The 20,600-nt window shown below is 36.5% G+C and overlaps 1 protein-coding gene across 2 annotated transcripts in view; it reads left to right on the plus strand.

Moving 5' to 3' along the window:
- Positions 1 to 11,627: 11,627 nt before the first annotated feature.
- The window catches only part of LOC129751929 (ion transport peptide-like), a 106,838-nt gene continuing 97,865 nt past the window's right edge, over positions 11,628 to 20,600 (plus strand). For both annotated transcript variants that reach the window (XM_055747717.1, XM_055747722.1), the window contains exon 1: positions 11,628 to 11,893. The gene's annotated coding sequence lies outside the window, so the exon portion shown is untranslated. The remainder of the gene's footprint in view (positions 11,894 to 20,600) is intronic.

A 20,600-nucleotide genomic window follows, 5' to 3' on the forward strand; every position in this document is an offset into this window, starting at 1 on the left:
CTCTATACATTCATCGCTTGTTTATGCCCTACTCCAGCCAGACTGGTCCTACAGCATTTGACGGATGAAACTACGGGTGTCGTCATCGTGGGTCTTATAACAAGGTCAATAAGTTATTGATTGTCATTTTCGACCAGCAGGACTTCCAATGTTGTCACGTTTTCCTATGAACGGGTTGTGTTTAATTTGAAATTTGCAAAAATGTATTTATCTCATGGAACATCCAATTCCTTTTCTTAGAAACTTTTGAAAACCAAAGAATTTGGTGTAATTGGATATTCCCAGCATTGCGCACAATATTACGGGCGTGTGTAAATATAGTAGAAAATTGTTGCGGCGTGCCACTAATAGCGTTTGCAATTTACCGCCCATCGAGATGAGCGAAAACAGCACACACAAGCTGTAGTATCCCACCACACACAACAAAACCACACGTTTGCGGCCATAGGGAGGCAACTCAAGAGAATTTTCCCAGGTCAGCAACAACTGAAGCCCGTGAACCATCGGTATAACACCATGAGGGCAAACGTGCGACACGGCCGTATTTTTCCGCTTCTCGATAAGGAGAGCAAACTGAGAAAAGTCCTGGGCTCATAAGAATATAGGTTTTTATGATCTGTTATCTTCTCACTGTATTGACAGGCGCATTTTTATCCTTTCAAGCGTTTCAATAGGATGTTTCAAGTTTTCAACTTTAAAATTGTCACAAAGAAAAATTAAAACAGGGAATCAGATATTTATTAGGGTTTTCTGGGCCAAGATGGTTTGTATAATAATTCAAGGTTTGGAAGGAATTTGCAAATTCATATTGAAATGAATTAAGAATTTCTTAAATTATTTTTTCAATTTTGAAGGGTCATCAAATTTGGTTCACAAGAAAGTTTTGACATAATAAAATAATTGACGATTTTGTATCATCCCTCCCACTTTCAAATCCCACTTGCAAATTCCAGCATGGCTTGAATAAGTGATATTAATGAAATTCGGAACGCCAGAGATTATTAACATAACGTGATGATCTATGATTTTGAAAAAGATCTTTCACTCTAAAAATGACAGATCCAATACAAAATCAAATTAAAATACGACACACCCCCAGCAGTTTTCCAGTATTTTTCATTGAAATCCAATCAAGTTTAACATATCTCATGTAAGCTTTCATTACGTCGTATGAAACAAAATGTAAACAATCAGTTTTATTTCAAAAAATATATACAGGAACTGACATAAACTAGTCGCAACCTTTTTTCCGTTTAGAATATTTGTAGTCTGGACAACATATTCTATATGAGGCCTTTGGAGCCAAAGGGGTATAAGTGCATAAAAGAGAAAACACGCCTTGAAATGTTTGGCCATTTTCCATATATTTTTCGGGAATTTGTATTTTTCTAACGAATGTAAAAGTATGTGAAAAAAATTCAAAAAATCCGAAAATATCATCAAATATATCTTAACATGTGAAGAAATGTTTGGCATCATTAACTCAAAATCGTCCAATTTGTCACTTATACCTCTTTGGCTCTGAGAGCTTCATATGAAAAATAGAAATTTTAATGCTATTTTCATAACATTTGTAGCAGTTTTCTGTGAATTCTTAAGCTATTTCATACGACGTAATGAATGCTCACGCGAGATCTGAAAGATTCAATGTATTAAACGATCCATTTTTTTTCTAAGAAAGTGGCTTCCGTTCATAATGGAATACGTTTGAATGAACTATCAATGTGAAAAACGACACAGACTTATCTCCCAAAAGAACTTTAACGAGGAGATGATTAATTTCTTTGAAAGAATTTTCCCATCTGAAAAAAAAATTAAGAAGGTTTATTCAAAGTTAATGTAAATAACACAACTACAATAGGTTTGGATTGATTATACAAAGAAGTAAGTAGTTATAAACAAAACCAGATTTCGATGAATGACCATTCAACATGGCAAACAGATTAGATTTTGGTTGGCTACATGATTTATTGTATCGATTGACTTCACTTATTATCAAAACTTAGGACTTACAATGAAAACCAGTGTAAAATACAAAACATCTTTTACAATTTCTGAGAGATATTGCTAAAATCTATATATGTACATATATAAATGGAGATTCTATGATCTGGGAAGGTTCCTATTATGGTTTGAAGCCCTCCCTCTCACTGAAAAGGGGAGGGAGGAGGTCTCTCAAAGAAAAGACAAATGTTTGCATAGCTCAAGAACTGATCAAGCAAATTAAACCAATTTTTATATGGAGGAGTATTTTGGAACGATTAATGTTTCTATGAATATTTGGTACCCCTCTCTCCTTTCAGTAGAAGGTAGGAAGGGGGGAGGGGGGCATGCTTACAATTTTTTACATAACTCGAGAACTAAAGAAGCTATTGAAACCAAATTTGGCATGGGTGATTATTGGAATACGAGAAATGATTCTATGATTATGTCCTCCCTCCTTCCAGTGGGTATATAGGAAGGAAGGAGGGGGGGGGGGGGGCTTTCATATTTTTTATTGCATAACTTGAAAACAGTTCTAGCAAATGAAACCAAATTCTATCGTGACCCTTCCTTCTTCCAGTGGGGAGATAAAAAGGGGGAGGGGGATCCTTTAGAAGCATAACTGTGAAACTTATAAAGCAAGTTGAACCAAATTTGGTACGGGAAAGAATTTGAATACGAGAAATGCTACTATGATATTTTGAGAATCCGCTGTTATTCTAGTGAGAAAATTTTAAGGAAGAGAATGCTCCCATACAATTTTATAAATCACTCGAGAATTTATCCAGTCACTCATATATTTTTTTTAACATTTCGACAACAAGTCGAGAAAATGGAACCAGATTTGCATGGGAGCATATTTGTGTACAGGAAATGTTTCTTTGATGGTTTGAGACACCCTTCTGCTGCTAGAGGAAAAATATCAATCTGGGATACTGCAACATTCCCGGCCGACTGGATGAAGGGTATCCTTGTAAAGGTCCCGAAAAAAGGAGACCTGACTGAGTGCGGTAACTGACGAGGAATAACTTTGATCTGCACAACTCTCAAAGTACTCTGCAAAGTGATCCTGAAAAGGATTCAGGAGAAAATCGACGCTATACTCCACCAGCAACAAGCTGGATTCCGATCCGGACGACCATTTGTGGACCTCATCAAAACGCTACGAATAACACTGGAACAAATCAACGAATTCCAGGACTCTCTTCTGCTGGTGTTCGTTGATTTCGAAAAAGCATTTGACCGACTGAACCACGAAAACATCTGGGCTGCTCTTAGACGACGAGGGGTCCCAGAGAAACTAGTCCACCTCATCGAAGCACAGTACGAGGCATTTTCGTGCAAAGTCTTGCACGATTGTTTCTTGTACGAATCAATCCCGGTAACTGCTGGTGTGAGACAAGGATGTATTTTATCACCGCTGCCTTTTCTCATTGTAATGGATGAGATCTTGACTGGATCGATTGACTGTAGACCAAACCGAGGATTGCCGTGGAATCCTTCAACAATGGAGCAACTGAATGACCTTGACCTGGCAGACGATATTGTCGATAAGTCGATGGAAACAAGGTTGCTGATCTTCGCTCAGAATGGTTTTTAACCCCGATCCTAGTCACCAACGATTTTACTCCTCGACATAGAAAGTAAGTTTTCTTTAGAAACGAGGCTTTTCAGCTTTGAACGACACGCTAACATAGTTGGTTTTTCTTCCCCTCTTTAGTGATCAGTTATTTTCTGAGTTACTATCAGTAAACATCAAACAATCATCATTCGCTTCTAATGAAAACATTGCGCGTAGACGGCGTCGAATTCTTCGACATCTACTCGACTCGCTGACGATCATGCTTTGCCGCGAACGCTTCATGAAGGAAAACGATTTAATTCTTGGAACGCAAGAGATGCCTAAAAACCAAATTTATGCCAATATTGGCTTATTCTCCCCTCAAGGTGTGTTTATTATTTTATTAAATATCGGTCTTAGTCTTTATCCCAGGAATTGATCCCTAGTAGCATTCTTCCTTAACGGTGTGATTCTGGGCATGAATCAACAGCATCGTCATCAACTCGTGTCGAATCAACTCGCAAACGAATTCATTCAGTAGCGAAGCAAATGATTGCTGGAGTAAACAATGACTGAAAATCGGGAGGAGAAAATCAACAAGGAACGCTAGGCAACACAAACAGAACGAAAATTCATAATGCATGGTTCACTAAGACGGCGTTCTTATGTTGTATGTTTTGATTCGTTCGCGAGTCAATGCTCAACAGCGTCGTTACTGTGGTTGCGTCGGTAACGATTGGAAATTTTGAAACAAACGAAGCGAATATCAGTAAGCCTGGATGAAAATCAACACAGAAAATCGTTAAAATTTCGTGGTAGCTGGACAACAGGTTGAGAAAGTGGAGTGCTTCCAGTGTCTTGGTAGCCAGATTACAGCTGATGGTGGTATCAAGAAGGACATCGAAACCCGGATCAGAAAAGCCCGATTTGCGTTTGCAAGTCTCCGAAACATCTGGCACTCACGCCAGATCTCTCTACGAACTAAGATCCGAATCTTCAACTCAAACGTCAAATCCGTATTGTTGTACGAGTGTGAAACTTGGTGCACATATGCGGTGACGACGCGAAAACTGCAAGTTTTTGTGAATCGCTGCCTGCCGAACATCATTCGCGCTTGGTGGCCTGGCAATTGGATCTCAAACGTGGAACTTCATCGCCGGTGTCATCAAAAGGCGCTGGACATCGAGACACGCTGCGAAGAGATGAAAACGAGATTTGCAGAGAGGCGCTTGACTGGAATCCAGATGGGCATCGAGAAGAGGCAGGTCCAAAAGCTCGTGGCGGCGTAGTCTAGCCGCTGAAATCCGCCCAGTTGACGAGAACCTTGGCTGGCAGCAAGTGAAGACGCTGGCTCCGGATCGCCAGCAGTGGAGATCTTTTATCTCAGCCCTATGCGTCGGTCAATCGGCGCCGGACTCTTAGGTATGTAGGAAGGAAGAATAAGCATTCCAGGAACTTAATTTTGAATCATATTTTCCGCTTCAAACCTATTCAAATCTATTAGTTTTTCACTCATATAGGAAAAAAATATAGGAGATACTATCAACTGGGGCATCATGCAACAATTTTCAACTTTAATGGCTTCTAAAAATTTAATGTCCACAGATGATTATAACGCTTGTACATCAAAAGCTTTAAGAGATGAGACATCAAATTTACGTAGTCAGAAAAAATATTGGTTTCAACAGTTATTTTTAAATTTTCAAAATCATGCGACCTTCACCCTTATAAAAAAGGGGTAAGTTGCAAGAAACTTTGTTTTTAAAGAAAAATTAAACGTTTAAAAATTTACAGTTTTGGATATAACTGTGATGTCATAACGCATGAAGCACCAATGGCAGCAATTTTTGATTTTGTTCAAATTAAATTGCAAATTTTATTTTTGTCAAAAATGTTTTTAACACTAGAAGGACCGGCAAATTGAATATACCTATTCGACCCGTGACCAGTCAAAATGACTGGTAAAGGGGAAATTTTTTATATCATAACTAGCTGATCCCATACGAACTCCGTTTCGCTTTCAACTTGGAATATGTCATGAACAGTTTGTATAAATGTCAATTGCCAAGTATTTTCCAGATTCAGTGTTAAGTAATAATTGCAAAAATATTGGACGATCACTTCGTCTGTCGTCTGTTTCTAAATATGAAATCAGGAATCAAAAACCACGTGTATAAATTCCGACTAAATCATTGCGTAACAAAACAATTATTGCCAAAAAGCTTAACCCCTTTCGGGGGCTCTTATATAAACTTTGATATCTGAAATCGATTGCCCTTCCCTCAAAACTCCCGTGTGCAAATTTTCAAAGCAATGCATTGTATAATAACGTCAATATTGCTAAAAATAGTGAAAAATAAATTTTTATGGACGACCCCTTTCGTCGACCCCTGGCAAAATATTTGACATCTAACATCGATTGTCCGTCTCTGAAAACTACCGTGTGCAAATCTTCATCCCAATCCGATGTATAATAACGACCATATTACAAAAATATTGAAAGGTTTATATGGACTACCCCCTTTGCCGGCCCCTGAAACTGAATTGAATACCTGAAATCCATTGCTCATCTCTCAAAACTCTCGTGTACTAATTTTCGTATGAATCCGATGTATAATAACGACAATATCGCATCAACAGTAAATAGTCAACATGGACGACCCCTTCTGCCTACCCCTGATTTTAGTTTGGATAAGTGAAATCAGTTATTTGTCCCCAATAACTCCTATGTGCAAATTTTCATCCCAGTCCGATGTATAAAAACGACAATATCACTAAGATACTGAAAATTTAATATGGACGACCCTTTTTGCGGCCCCTTACACTGAATTTGAAACCTCAAATCGATTGCACGTCACTCAAAACTATCATGTACCAATTTTCATTTGAATACGATGTATAATAACGTCAATATCGCAAAAACAGCAAACAGTTAATATGGACGACCCCTTTGGCTGTCCCCTTACACAAAATTTGACACCTGAAGTCGATTGCTCGTCTTTCAACACACTCATGTGCAAACTTTCAACACAATCCGACGAAAAATAACGTCAATATCGCGAAAACAATATTTGTCTTGTATGGACGACTCCCTTCAGAAGGGGTCATCCAAAAATCTGAAAACATTTTTCATCTTTCCTGGTTCTAATGAGCATCCATGCCGGATTTCAGCTCTCTAGCTCTTAAGACGGCTGAGTCTATAAAGGACAAACAAACAAACAAACAAACAAACAAACATACAGAAATTGCTTTTTATATATATAGATATTTTTAACTTTTTTCTTTTGAAATTATTTTGTTATTTATTCGATAACATTTTTGTTATAAAATGGAAATATTTTTTTACCATGGGTGCACGGAATCACCTCATTTTAGTGTAGATGACGAATGCGTGTATGTCAAAAAATGATTATTTCAAATAATTTTCAAAAAATTAAAACACATTATCAATTTAATTATGAAATCATGTAAGATGGCTATGGGTATTGACCATGGGTGCACGGTTTCACTTCAATTTTCTTTTAGTAGATATTTCCTAGCATCCATCGCTCTGAAATTTTTCAACACGTTGCCTTTAAATTATACCTGACATTGTAGGTTTTGAAGCATATTTTTTCTATATACAGATCAATTTACCATGGGTGCACGGATTCACCGCCATTAATCAAAAATTTTTTTTTTTTGCATGCTAAAGATGATGAATAAAGACTTTTATAGATTCAAATGAAAATTTGTGTTATCTACATGGTTTTTCACTATGGGTTCACGGATTCACCGCGTATTATTAAAATATTGTACTTTTTGCAAATTTTTAAAAAGCATTTTTACAAATCTTTACTAAACCAAAGTCGAAACCATGTCTTTCATGTTGAGACATAATGATTTAAATAACGATTTGTATTATAAGTTCCGTTTTCTCATTCCTGGAACAGAAATATTTCAATTATATCTTGAAATAATATATTTCTTTATTTATAATAAAAAAAACAGGTTTTTGCAATCGTATATTTATCTGATAAGATCTGATAAACATCCAAGAAATTGGAAAACGATTACCACGGACCGAGTGAATTTTAGGAATTATATGCATCAAGTTATGTCGTGCGACGGAAAACAGTAAAAATAAAAATAATAAATCAACATTGTCGAATGTACACGTTGATTTGTTTTTCCTTAAAAGTTTTTCGATTGACCAATATTGCATTTCAAATACCTATCATATCTAACTCTAAAATATTTTGTGTTCTGAAGCAAGTTGAAAACTATTTATTTCTATATGATTTACAACGGCGAATTTGCAGGCATTCCGTGCACCTATGTTGAAATATCTTAGCGCCGATGTGGTCTATCAGATAGGCTGGCGCTAGTCTGGTCTAGGTATGCCAGGCGTACTGGGTTCGATTCCCGGTATCGGCAAGAAAACTCTTGGGTTCAAACCCCATATGTTGCCGACAGATAAGATGTGTTTCCTCTTATAATAAGAATGTTCAATAAGAATGTTCAATCAGTTGCCAGCTGGCCAGGTATATACACGGGTGCCGGGATACCTGTAAGTGAACTTGCATTGGAAATTTGTCGAACCTAATAATCTAAGAATGCATGTGAATACATACTTGGGCAGAAACTGCGGTGAATCCTTGCACCTATGGTGGATAACCAACATATAAAATATATTACGTGCACCCATGTTGAAATATCATTTAAATTATTCAGTTTCATAGCTGATGTCTTCAAATTTTAATAAATGAGTACACAATTCATAATTATTTTACTCATTCTAGTTTAACATATTTATCACATAAAACAACTCGATTACTCGAATGGACATGTATTAAATCTAACATAACTTTTACAAATCTTGATGAAATTTCGCCAAATTTTGACAGAAAGTTCGATTATAGTTGAGCAACAAAATAGACCAAAAAATTGGGAGTCAAATGCTTGAAGCGCCACACAGCGCCCAATCCGAGAACTTTTTCTACAAATCTTCATGACTTCGCATCGAAAATCAATAATTTCATAACGAATGACACACTTTTTCCCACCATAAATCAACTAGATCTCATTGTCTTGAATATAGATTGCAAATGAAACCAAAAGCCAGCGAAAAAAATTTATCTTGTTTGAGTTATAGGGTTGTGAATTCTACCAGTCATTTTGACTGGTCACGGTCCGATTGTCCATGGCGAAATTTTTCTCGCTTATTAAAAGAGCTAGTGAAATAAAATACACAGTTCTGTAGAGATTCAAAATTCATGAAAAGTCGTATTTTTTGCGAATTTTTAAAGCGAAGTATTTAACAGATATTCAACAAACAAAGTTTCCAACCAGTCATTTTGACTGGTGCGGTCTTTCTAGTGTTAAAGAACAAGCATAAGAGTGCTGCATACATCTAGGGGTGAAAAAATACTACTTAAAAAAATACTACTAGCTGAAATCATATAATTTAATGCTTGGATGGATGAAAATTCCAAATTAACAAACGAGTGATGCGAAACAATAATATTCCAGCATATGAAAACGTGATTCATAGGGTGAATCTGTGGTGCATTTTAGGCCGAATCTTTGATGCATTTTAGCCCGGATTGGTAACTGAATTATGAAAATATTTATTAAAATAAATCTTGTGATTGTCTAAAAAATATTTTTACATCAACAGTGTTGGTATTATAAAAGCAAATGTAAAGTTTGTAGGTGATATAATTAGGCTAATCCGTCATACTGGGAAAAGTTTTTTTACAGCATCAAAGTATGTAAAAATTTGTTCATCTACTGACCGATTTTTATAAATTTTTTAAAAGAATCAAAAACTTTAAAAAACTATCTCATGAGAGATGTGAGAAAATATGTCATCATCATTTTAATACCATTAGGGGAGATAAGGGCATAATGGCCACCTTAAGAAAAACGCTTATTTAACCATAGAGAACAGCTAAAGTAAAGGGTGATACGGTCAAAATTTGGTCAATATCAACTTGACGTATTTATTTCAATTTTGCATTTAAAAAACCTGAACACCCCTCATTTTGAAGGTGTGTGTGTGTGTAGAATGGTGCCCCTTTTTTGATTTTGGAATTCACTCTTCAGTTGTCAAAATGCCGTCCAAGGAAGAAGAGCAGCGTATCAAAATTTAGCTCGCGCATCGCAAAAATCCGAGCTACTCGCACGCAAAACTGGCAAAATCGCTAAAAGTTGCCAAATCAACTGTTACAAATGTAATTAAAGTTATTGGGGAACGTTTGTCGACAGCCAGGAAGTCTGGATCGGGGGGAAATCGAAAACCGGAAGCCGCTGGGACGACAAAGAGAGTTGCCGGTAGTTTCAAGAGAAACCCTAACCTCTTTCTCCGAGATGCCGCAAATAAGCTGGGTGTATCGTCTACAACCGAGCATCGAGCCAAAAAACGAGCCGGACTATCGACTTACAAGAAGGTAGTGACTACAAATCGCGATGATAAACAAAATACGACGGCCAAAGCGCGATCCCGGAGGCTGTACACGACGATGCTGACGAAGTTTGACTGCGTGGTAATGGACGACGAAACCTACGTCATGCCGACTACAAGCAGCTTCCGGGACAGAAGTTTTATACGGCAAAAGGAAGGAGAAAGGTAGCAGATATTTTCAAGCACATGAAAATGTCAAAGTTCGCGAAGAAATATCTGGTTTGGCAAGCCATCTGTACCTGTGGCTTGAAAAGCAGCTTTTTCATAGCCTCCGGGACTGTCAACCAATAAATTTACGTGAAAGAGTGTTTGAATAAACGTATGCTGCCTTTCCTGAAGAAACACGGTTGTTCCGTACTGTTTTGGCCGGATTTGGCATCTTGCCATTACGGTAAAAAGGCCATGGAGTGGTACGCCGCCAACAACGTGCAGGTGGTTCCCAAGGACAAGAACCCTCCCAACACGCCAGAGCTGAAAACCAGTCACTGTATGGGCATAATGAGAACCCCCTGGGGCAGTATAAGCACCGGTGCTCATCGTGCTCCGATTAAGGGCCCTTAATCGGAGCACGATGAGCGTTTTCTGCCGGGGAATCTAGCAGAGAATTCGAAAAGGTAATAAAAGCTTATTTGGTGGTGCTCAAAAATTATAATATTTTCGTGACTTGAGAACCTAGCTGGTTATTATTATATATTTCTGTAAAGATGAAAAGGATATTTTTTTTTGGTGAAAAATTAATACTATTGGTAGTACGAAACAAATCCTCATGAAAATTTGTTTCAGAAAAAAACGTACTTTTGTAGAAAAAAATAGTGTTTATTATGTCCTGGGTGCTCGTTATGCCCTTATCTCCCCTAAATGATAACTTGATTGCACTTTATAAAAATAAAAATTGAATAAGTGTTGTGTTGTGTTGAATTGTTGAAATACATCTTAATGAAGAATCGAAAACTCAAAAAAATTAAAATTGAAGCCAATTGATTCAAACCTTAACCGCTTGAAAACAAAAAATAAGCCTAAAATCTCTCAACACAAATATGAGTGCTTTTATAGAAAATGGACACCCCATAATGTGACAAATTTTTACTATTGGCGTCTTCTTCAAAAACAAATAAAAAAAACTATATGCAAAGTGTATGTTTTCCACAAACAAACTTATGCACATTGTTACTAAACAACGGAAATATAGCTGTTAGGAGGAAATGTTATAAATCGGGAGCGGTTATAGAAAATGGTCACAGTGTATACTATTTTTTTAAATTTTATTTCGCTTCTGCTTTTCAGACAAACCATTTTCAATATGATAATATTTACAGAACTTAGCAGGTACGGAACCAGAATAAAAACGCATTCAACAAAACAGAAGTATGATCCGCCCTAACGCCTGGAGCCGGAATCCTCAAACAGGATGGTCATGAATGCAAGAAAATTTCCCTACTTCCTGTCCCTTTTTTCTCGCATCACCACTGTGTGAGATTCCACCCAAAGAAAAGCCCTATCGAAACTAAGAATGAGCTTTCGGTTCCAAGACTCTCCGGCGAAAACCGACTACATGTGTCGGTTGATAATCAATTGGGGCTCATTTTGGTCTTGCTATATAAATAAGAAAATAAATTTGTCGTGCCGGGTATTTCTTCAGTAGATGTTAGTTGATAAAAACGCAGCTCTGTTGCAACGAAGACCAGTCAAAGTGCCAGCTTAACCCGTTCGGGGGTTTTTCTTTTGGTTTGAAGTGAAAGTGTTTGGGCAGTTGTTGTGCAATTAATCGAGAGGTGTTCTTAGCGAATCTTGAAGGTCGTAAGGTGCAGCAGAAAGAATTCTTAACTGACTCAGCGGAACGAACGAAGGAAAAAAAGACCACCGCCCCAATAAGGATTAATCTTGTGTAATTGTGTGTTTCCAAGGTAAGTCAAAACACGTTGCCCGGCATTCAGTCAGCTAGCTACCAACAGGCGGCCAAATTTAATTACATCTGATCGCAACATTCCAATCACGTGATATCGAACTTCCATTTTCAAACGTGTGGTCCGATAAACAAATAAGTTAATTCTCGAGCAGTGCGCAGCACCACAAGAGAGCCATTTGCGCACTTTTCCGGCTAAAGACAGTGATTGAATATGATAATTGTAGGTGAGCAAGCACAGTGAGCTGAGTTTGTGCGGTTGAGAGCATGCTTTCGACTTTGAGCTAAGCTTTGAGCCCCCCTTCAACGGAATGGTGTCATGTATCACGCCATATTTGTTATCTTGTTGGAAAAGTACCATATTTAACGCGGCTCAAAATGCTCTGTTAAAGTGATCGCGATTAGTTGTTTTGTGTCATGAGTTTTATTGAACATTTTCGCAGCCGAGCCATGTCGATAATGCAGTAGTTTTTAATAATAAAAAAAATAAAAATTAACCAAATACAGTATTTTTTACTTTGTGATTCACAAACTTTTATATGGAAGCAACTCGGAAAAATGAAGTTATCGCTCATGTACCGTAAACTTTCGAAATTTTGATGACTTACTTAATTCTTTTTTGAATATTGTGTTATTTCGCAAAGAAGGCATAAAAACATTCATTACAGTAACTATTTTAAATACTTTTTTTTTACGTTTTCTTTCGAGAACAATGATACATACATTCAGGGGCAAAAATCAATCTTTATGATAAAATATTTTTGAGAAACAAAATCCAATGAGATTTGTGTTTTATACAATTCCATAGTCCCCATTATTCCTATTTTCTTCTTTTTCAAATTTTACCATTTGATAGGATTCCTAGCCATTTGTTCTATACAGGCTTACTGATAGAAAATGTCCTTATTTTTTAAATATCTTTTTTTTTTAATAGAATGACTATAAAATTAACCCTAAATATAGGTAGGGTAAAATGAGGATAGTTGATCCCTGCAGATACTTGATTCCTTCGCTATATCTCGAAACCGGAACGTCTTACAAAGATCAAATGTTCTAGAAAAATTTGCCAAATAGAACAAAAAAACTTAAACATTTTATTTTTTGAGTTATTGCATTTTGTTTGAAAAATCTAACGAAATAAGACTTTAAGATTTTTTTTATCATTTAAAAATGCTTCTCACACTAAAAAATGTAATAATAATATTAATCCCAATATGTCAATCGTAAGAGTAAAATATGAACTTTTTAATGCCATTTTTTAAAGAAAATAGTAAACTCACAGTTTTTTAGGAAAAAGTTTTGCAAAATGTATGTTATGGGTTCACTTGATCCCACGAGTCCAAAAACATTTTTTTTTCTGAATGGATGTTGTTCATTGCTAAGCATGGTCGTGAACATTTATCCAATGACTTATATTTATGCAATAATTTCCAATTTTGTCTAACTTTTTCAGAATTTAAACTTGAAATTACACGCTGTCAGAAAATGCAAAAGACGGCAATCTGCAAAATTTTTCCAAAAAGATATTTTCTTGCTTGTTGATAGAAATTCGTTTCAGAACATTAAATTTTAAATGATAATATCTATACTCTTTCCAGAGTATGTATAGATCTATCAATAAAAATAGAAATAATTTCAAAATTGGATATACGATTTTCAAAAATTATATGCGTTTTCAATATTAACGCATTCGATACCCCAGAAATCGCTAGACCAAATCTAACTAAATTAGTAGGAGAGAGTGGGGTATCGTGGGCCATGGGGAAACGTGGGCCACTTTTAATATCTCAGATGTGTGTTGAGATAAAAATCTCAAACCAACTGTCATCGTCGTCGCTTTGCGTGAGCATATATTTCTATATGTCGTTGACTGAGATACGCATCATATGCTTCTTTTATTTATCAAGCTAAAGAAAGTTAGAAATATTTACTTACATAATTTAAAAAACACCCACTAATTTCATCGATGGGGAACCTAAAGTGCATAACAAAAATATGCTCATACGCTTATGATCTTAGTTTTGTCATGATCTTTCACATGGAAAAGGAATTTTTGATGAAACATCAATAAGTCACACAAACGCAACCAATTTGCAAATCATAGCTTGTGGGGAATTGTGGGCCACACATCTTGAATCACCTATATTTTTATGTTTTTATACGCATTCAGAACTTAAAATAAGTTTTTCCTATTTGTAAAGTTTTCTTATGTCAAATGAAGAGTTATGAAAAATATCTTGTTCATCCTACATAAGAAATTTTGCCAAAACGTTCGCGAGCCAGGTTTTGGAATCTATGCGACCATACACAGCTCTCTTTTTTATTTCATCATCTGAAATTGCTTTAAAATAACGAATGAATTAGGGAATCACAGTTTTGTGTCAGCGCATAAACTATGCATGTTATTTGGTCAATTTGGATTTGGTGGCCCACGATTCCCCACCAATTTTTCAAAATCCAAAAAATATTGCTTTTTTTAAACAGTCAGAATTTATTAAAAATTAAAAAAAAAACCTCATGATACCTTGAAAATGTAGAAAACCATACCATTTTTATTTTCATTTTATCTTTTATAATATAGAAGTTATGGAACAACGAAAAAAGTGGCCCGTCATTCCCCACTCTCCCATACTTTTAAGTTACCGAAAGTATAGTGATTACCTTTTGCGAATATACTTTCATTATTGAATTAATATAATTTGAGTTCTGCTATTATAGCACACTAGCGGCGTGCAGAAAACGGGATATCTTGTATTTGGTCCGCAGTATGTTAAGATAATAATTTTCTAAATATTATTAAAAAAAATTGGAAACATCCTGGGTTTTGTTTGATTTTAATTCGAAGATCTCAAACTCAATTTCGTAAAGTCCCATTTTTTTAATCTTAAAAATTATTTCTTTTGCTAGATCTAAGCATTATAAAAGCTTAAAAATGGCAATTCAGGCTTGAAAAGAGCGTCAAGTTCACCATTTTTTAAAACATTTATTCACATTTTATTCCAAATTTGCAAGTCGTTTGAAAAGTATTAAAAAAAATAAAAATTTCAGATTGAAACCCAAAACATCAGAATTAAAATTATAGGTTCATGGTTGAGAATCTTGAACAAATTTCAATGGCTTGTAAAATGGTAATGCTGATTTGGAATCTTAATTCAGGAATCATTTTTTTTATATCAGAAATCTCATTGAAATTCGAAAACAAATCTAAAATTCAAATTCTAATTTCAGGTGCAGAATTAAGATTTAAGAATCAGCTCGTGAATGTGAATTCACAATCAAGATAAAACTAACGGTTCACAAAGAAGTTTTTTTTTTCATTTACCGTTGATGATCGATTATTTTGATTGTTGCATTATACGGGAAGTAGCATCATCCGCCAAACAAAGCACCGGAAACATAATGTATGAGTGCAGACACGAATGCCACAAGGATGGTAAAGTGTCGTAAATAAAAAAATAATAGTGTATGAGTGTGTGTGGATTGTTTTTATTCTACAAACAGATATACATTATTTTGTTATTGCTTTGTTTGATAGATCTACGACTCACCGTTTAGTGCAAAATGCATCGATCATGAATGGTAAATGAAAAGAAAACACCTCCACCTGGAATCGAACACGAATCTTCTGATTACCTCTCCAACACCTAACCAATAGGTCAAATCGTCAGATGAAACAAGCCAAGCTGTAACTCTATTATTCAGTTGATATCATCGAGCTGAATTCGTTGCTTGATTCAACGGCACAAAATGCTCATCGTGCCCCGATTAATGGTGGTTATGCTGTCGCAGTGGGGGTTGTCATTATGCCCCTACAGTGACTGATTTTTAACTTTTGGAAAATAATTAAGATGCATTTTAAAACGTTTTTTAGCCCGTTTTAGCCCGTTAGGAAATAGCCTTTTTTAGTGTCTAAACACGAAACAATCAAGTAACTCACATATTATAGCTGCTTTCTATGGTTAAATTCTTCTTAACGTGGCCATTATATCCCTATATATAGGGGAGAGTGAGGATACTTGAACCCTGGGAATACTTGCTTCCTTCGCTATATCTCAAAACAGGATCTCAAATAATTATTACAAAATGTCAATCGTTAGAGTATGACTTGAACTTCACTATGCCATATTTCCAAAGCAATAGGAAGCTCTCAATTTTTTAGAAGAAGTTTTCCAAAATGTATGTTATGGGTATAATTGATCTCTAGAGTCCAAAAAGGTGTATTTTTCTTTTGAATGGACCGTGATCATTGGTTATCATGAAATTACAAATATTTGTTCAATAACTAATGTTTATCTAGTAATTATCTGTTAAAAGAACTAAAAATACTGTTTTTATCTAAAACTAGAAAATTGCGCCTTTAAGTATGCCATGACTCTAGGGTGGTAGAAAAACTTTTGGCATTCTCTTTATCTGATATTTACAAACTGTGAAATGAGAACAAATATAGCAAAAAATAGTTTACGGACCTTTTATCTTCGGATTTACTAGATTTTTGCCTACGGTCAGGGCACCCTGAATTAAGGATCAAGTCTCCTTTAGTAAAGGATCAAATCTCCTGTAACATAAAAATATAACAATTTTTTAGTCTTACGAAAATGCTTCTAATTTATCTACGAGTTCATGTATCTTTCTAACTTTTGGAGCATATAATCTTGAAATTTCACGCTGTCAATAAATGCAAAAGACGGGGACTCACAAAATTTTCCCAAAAAGATATGATGAAAATAAGAAAAGGGGATCAAGTATCCCCATTCTCCCCTATACATGAAACGCAATTTCTGTATGTTTGTTTGACTTGGATGCTCATAACGACCAGGAATTATGAAAAATGTTTTGAGATTTTCGGATGACACCTTTGAAAGGGCGTCGTCCATACAAGACAAATATTGTTTTAGCTATATTGGCGTTATTTTACATCGGATTGTGATGAAAATTTGCACATGAGTGTTGAGAGGCACGAGCAATCGATCGATCAAATTAAGGGTCAGGGGTCGGCCAAAGAGGCCGTCCATATTAACTATTCACTGTTGTTGCGATTTGTAACGCTAAAATACATTGGAATGAGATATAAATTTGCATAAGGGAATTTTAAGAGACGGGTAATTGATTTCAGGAGTCAAATTTTGAGTCAGGGGTTGGCGAAAGGGGTCGTCCATATGAACTGTTCAGTGTTTTTTTTATATCGACGTTATAAGGCATTGATTTGAGATGAAAATTTGCACTCAGGGGTTTTAAAGGATGCGCAATTGATTTCAAGTATCAAATTTGGGATCAGGGGTCGACCAAAGGGGTCGTCCAAACAACAAAAATACTATTTGACGTTATTATACATTGGATTAAAATGAAAATTTGAACACGATCATTTTCAGGCACGGGAAATCGATTTGAGGTTTCAAATTTTTCGTACAGGGGCCGGCAAAAGGTGTTGTCCATATGACCAATTAACTGTTTTAGCAATATTGACTTTATCATACATTGGATAGAAAAGACAATTTGCACATGAGCGTTTGAAGGGACGATTAATTGACTCGAGGAGGCAGGGGTCAGCAAAAGGGGTTGACCATATCAATTGTTTTCTGTTTTTATGATATCAACGGTATTAAACATCGTTTTGAGATCACAATTGACACACGGAAGTTTTCAGAGACGGGCAATCTATTTCAGGTGTCCAGATTAGTATGGGGGGCAGAGATGTTAAAATCGCGAGTCTACATACTCGCACTTTGCCCTTCTTTGCAGAACGATTTTATTTCGTTAAACTCAATCTGCAATGATGCTATCTAAAGTTCAACTCGGAAAGCATCAGGAAGTAAGCTTCGGGTAAACTCGGCAGGAGTAAACAGCAATCGGGGGAGAAACATCAGCGAAGCAAACGAACAGTTCAGCGAATTAAAGAAAAAATCGTTTTCGTTCGGCAGCCGAACACTTCAATCGGACAACGCATGGGGGCGTGGCTAAAAGTGATAGATACAAGGGAACAGGAAACGAGCGAGAGAAGGGTGCGAGGGATGTTAACTCGGTCCGTCGGGCAACGATCGCTCGTGAGCATTCGTGTACGGTAAACTTCGTTCTGTTGTTTCATTGGTGTGATTTTATTCCTGCGAGGAGGGGAAAACATCAACTCGGAACTGTTCTCTTCGTTTTGTGTGCAATCACGCCATGATTGGAACGAAGATAAAATCAATCTGCACACAACAAGTTAAACTCGGAAAAAATCAGCCGAATGATTCTTTCCGAGGCGAGTTTAAACACTGCTGATGGGGGGTCGGATAAAGGGTTTGTCCATATTAATTGTCAACTATTTTTTGAAATATTGTCGTGATTATGCATCGAATTTGAACATATGAATGTCATATTTTGGAAGGAGGGTAGCCCTCTACCTACCGTTTATATTAATTGTTTAATGTTTTTGCAATATTTACGTTATTATACATTGGACTGAATCGAAAAATCATACACGAGGAATTTACAAGACGAGAAATCGATTTCTGATTACAAACTTTGTAACAGACGACATTAAAAAAGGTCGTCCATGATAAAAGTTCGGTGGTTTTGTAATAATTTCGTTATTATGCTTCGGATCGACACAAATTCTTACATGAGCGTTTTACAAGACGGACAATCTGTTGCCGATTTGTATTAACTATTTATTGTTTTTGCTATTATTTCGTTATTATGCCTACGAACAATATAAAAAATCATGGTCGTACTTTTCGACGGTCAATCAATTTCTTATTTGAATTTCAGTTTGACATACAAGCAAAAGGGTATTTTATGCAATAGTGTTGTGGAATGCATCCCTATTATCATTCAAACACTTGCTTTTCATTACATATTTGAAGTTAAAAGCGAAACGGAGTTTGGCCGGGACTAGCTAGTCTTCCCTATAATAATTATTATGGAACGAACTAACCAAATAATCTTTGGGCCCTGACAGTCGTTGATCGATTAAACTTTCCAGTTAGCTCTTGATGGACTCCCGCTCTTCACAGCGCCTGAGGAAAACGATGCTCAAAGTCTTTTCTTCGCCGGGGGAGACTGTTACTTTCCTGACGATCACTTTTAACGAGTGACACATTTGGAAGCACAATTTTTTTTTAAATTTTGAATCAATTATACCAATAAAATATTTAAAAATAGAATTTTCTCCGACGGAGTGAAAATAAAACGCGTACGTTTATTTGGTAACAAAACAACGGATCACATGTTGATCCCAATGATTGAATGGATACAAAACAAAATAATTAAAATTATAAAAAAAAAGTTTACACAAACTACCTTGACCTAAACGCTATTAAATTTTTTCTTCTAAAGGAATCCCTCGATGTACCGAAATCAAAATGTTCAGAGTAACGGTTGAAAGTCTTGATCACGCCGATCAATGCACTATTTGCCCCGTAGTTGTTTTGACGAAGGGGAGTGTAGAGCTGTAAATTCCGGTTCCGTAGTCCTTGAGGTCTGACACTAATGTTGATTGATTCCAATAGCGAAGGGCAGTCAATTTTCGATGTCAGGATATCGGAGACAAACAAGGCCCGTGTGACAGATCGACGGGCTTGTAGCGTGTCTAGGCTAATGAGGTTGCAGCGGTTCTCGTAGCTTGGAAGGTGGAACGGGCCAGACCAGTTCAAATGGCGTAGAGCATATCGCATAAACCGTCGTTGTAGAGCTTCTATCCGATCAGCGCTATTCTGGTAGAAAGGGCTCCAAACTGCCGATGCATATTCCAGGATGGAGCGAACGAGGCTGCAGTAGAGGCTTTTCAAGCAGTATACGTCTCTAATGTCCTTCGTCACGCGGAAAATAAAGCCTAAACATCGAGAAGCTTTATCCACTATATAGTTTGTATGTGTCTTGAAGTCAAGTTTTTGATCAAGAATCACACCTAAATCTTTGATGTGGTTCACACGGGCAATTAAGTGGTCCGAAAGGAAATAATCGGCGGAAATGGGATGCCTTTTGCGCGAAAATGTTATGACGGAACATTTATTGCGATTCAACGCCAGGCAATTGTTGTTGCACCAGGTAGCGAAAAGGTCGAATTGCCTTTGTAGTGCAGCAGTGTCTTCGGGGCCTTGGATTACGTTGAACAATTTCAGATCATCAGCATAGGCGAGTTTGGGTCCGTCGAACAGCCAACGAATCGTGGCCTCCTCCTTCTCGTATAAACTGATGTGTAGGTATTTTCAAAATGTAAAATTATAAACTATGCACAAATGCACATAAAAGTTAAATAAAAAAAATGTGTTCAACTTTCGCTAGTAGGTACAAATGGTGGTAAAATTCCATGTAAATTTGCGCCTCGTTGAGGGGCCCCTAAAAGTTGGCCGAGAAAGCTTAAATTTGGCATTTTACATGCCAAAGGGCCGGCAGACCAAGGAACAATTTCAGCTTCCCGAGTTTCCAACAATAAGTGATTGGAATAACATCTTTTGAAGCATGATATTGATGTTCATACGTACACGTCATGTCATTATGACGTGTGCGATTTTTAAGAACGTTTCAAAAACAGGACACCGTTGTCTGATATGGAAACAATCGAACTTATCTTTCCGAGTCAGTTTCCCTTACAACGAACAACATTCATTCAATTCATCATTAGAGCTTTCAGTTTATAGGTAGGTACGCGCCTCATTGTCTAGGACGCGAGCATCGAAGCAAATATAAATTGTATCCTACTAATGCTAGACGGGGCTGTCGGAAAATCT

The sequence above is a fragment of the Uranotaenia lowii genome, chromosome 3, assembly GCF_029784155.1.
Source record: "Uranotaenia lowii strain MFRU-FL chromosome 3, ASM2978415v1, whole genome shotgun sequence".
Classification (NCBI taxonomy): Eukaryota; Metazoa; Arthropoda; class Insecta; order Diptera; family Culicidae; genus Uranotaenia; species Uranotaenia lowii.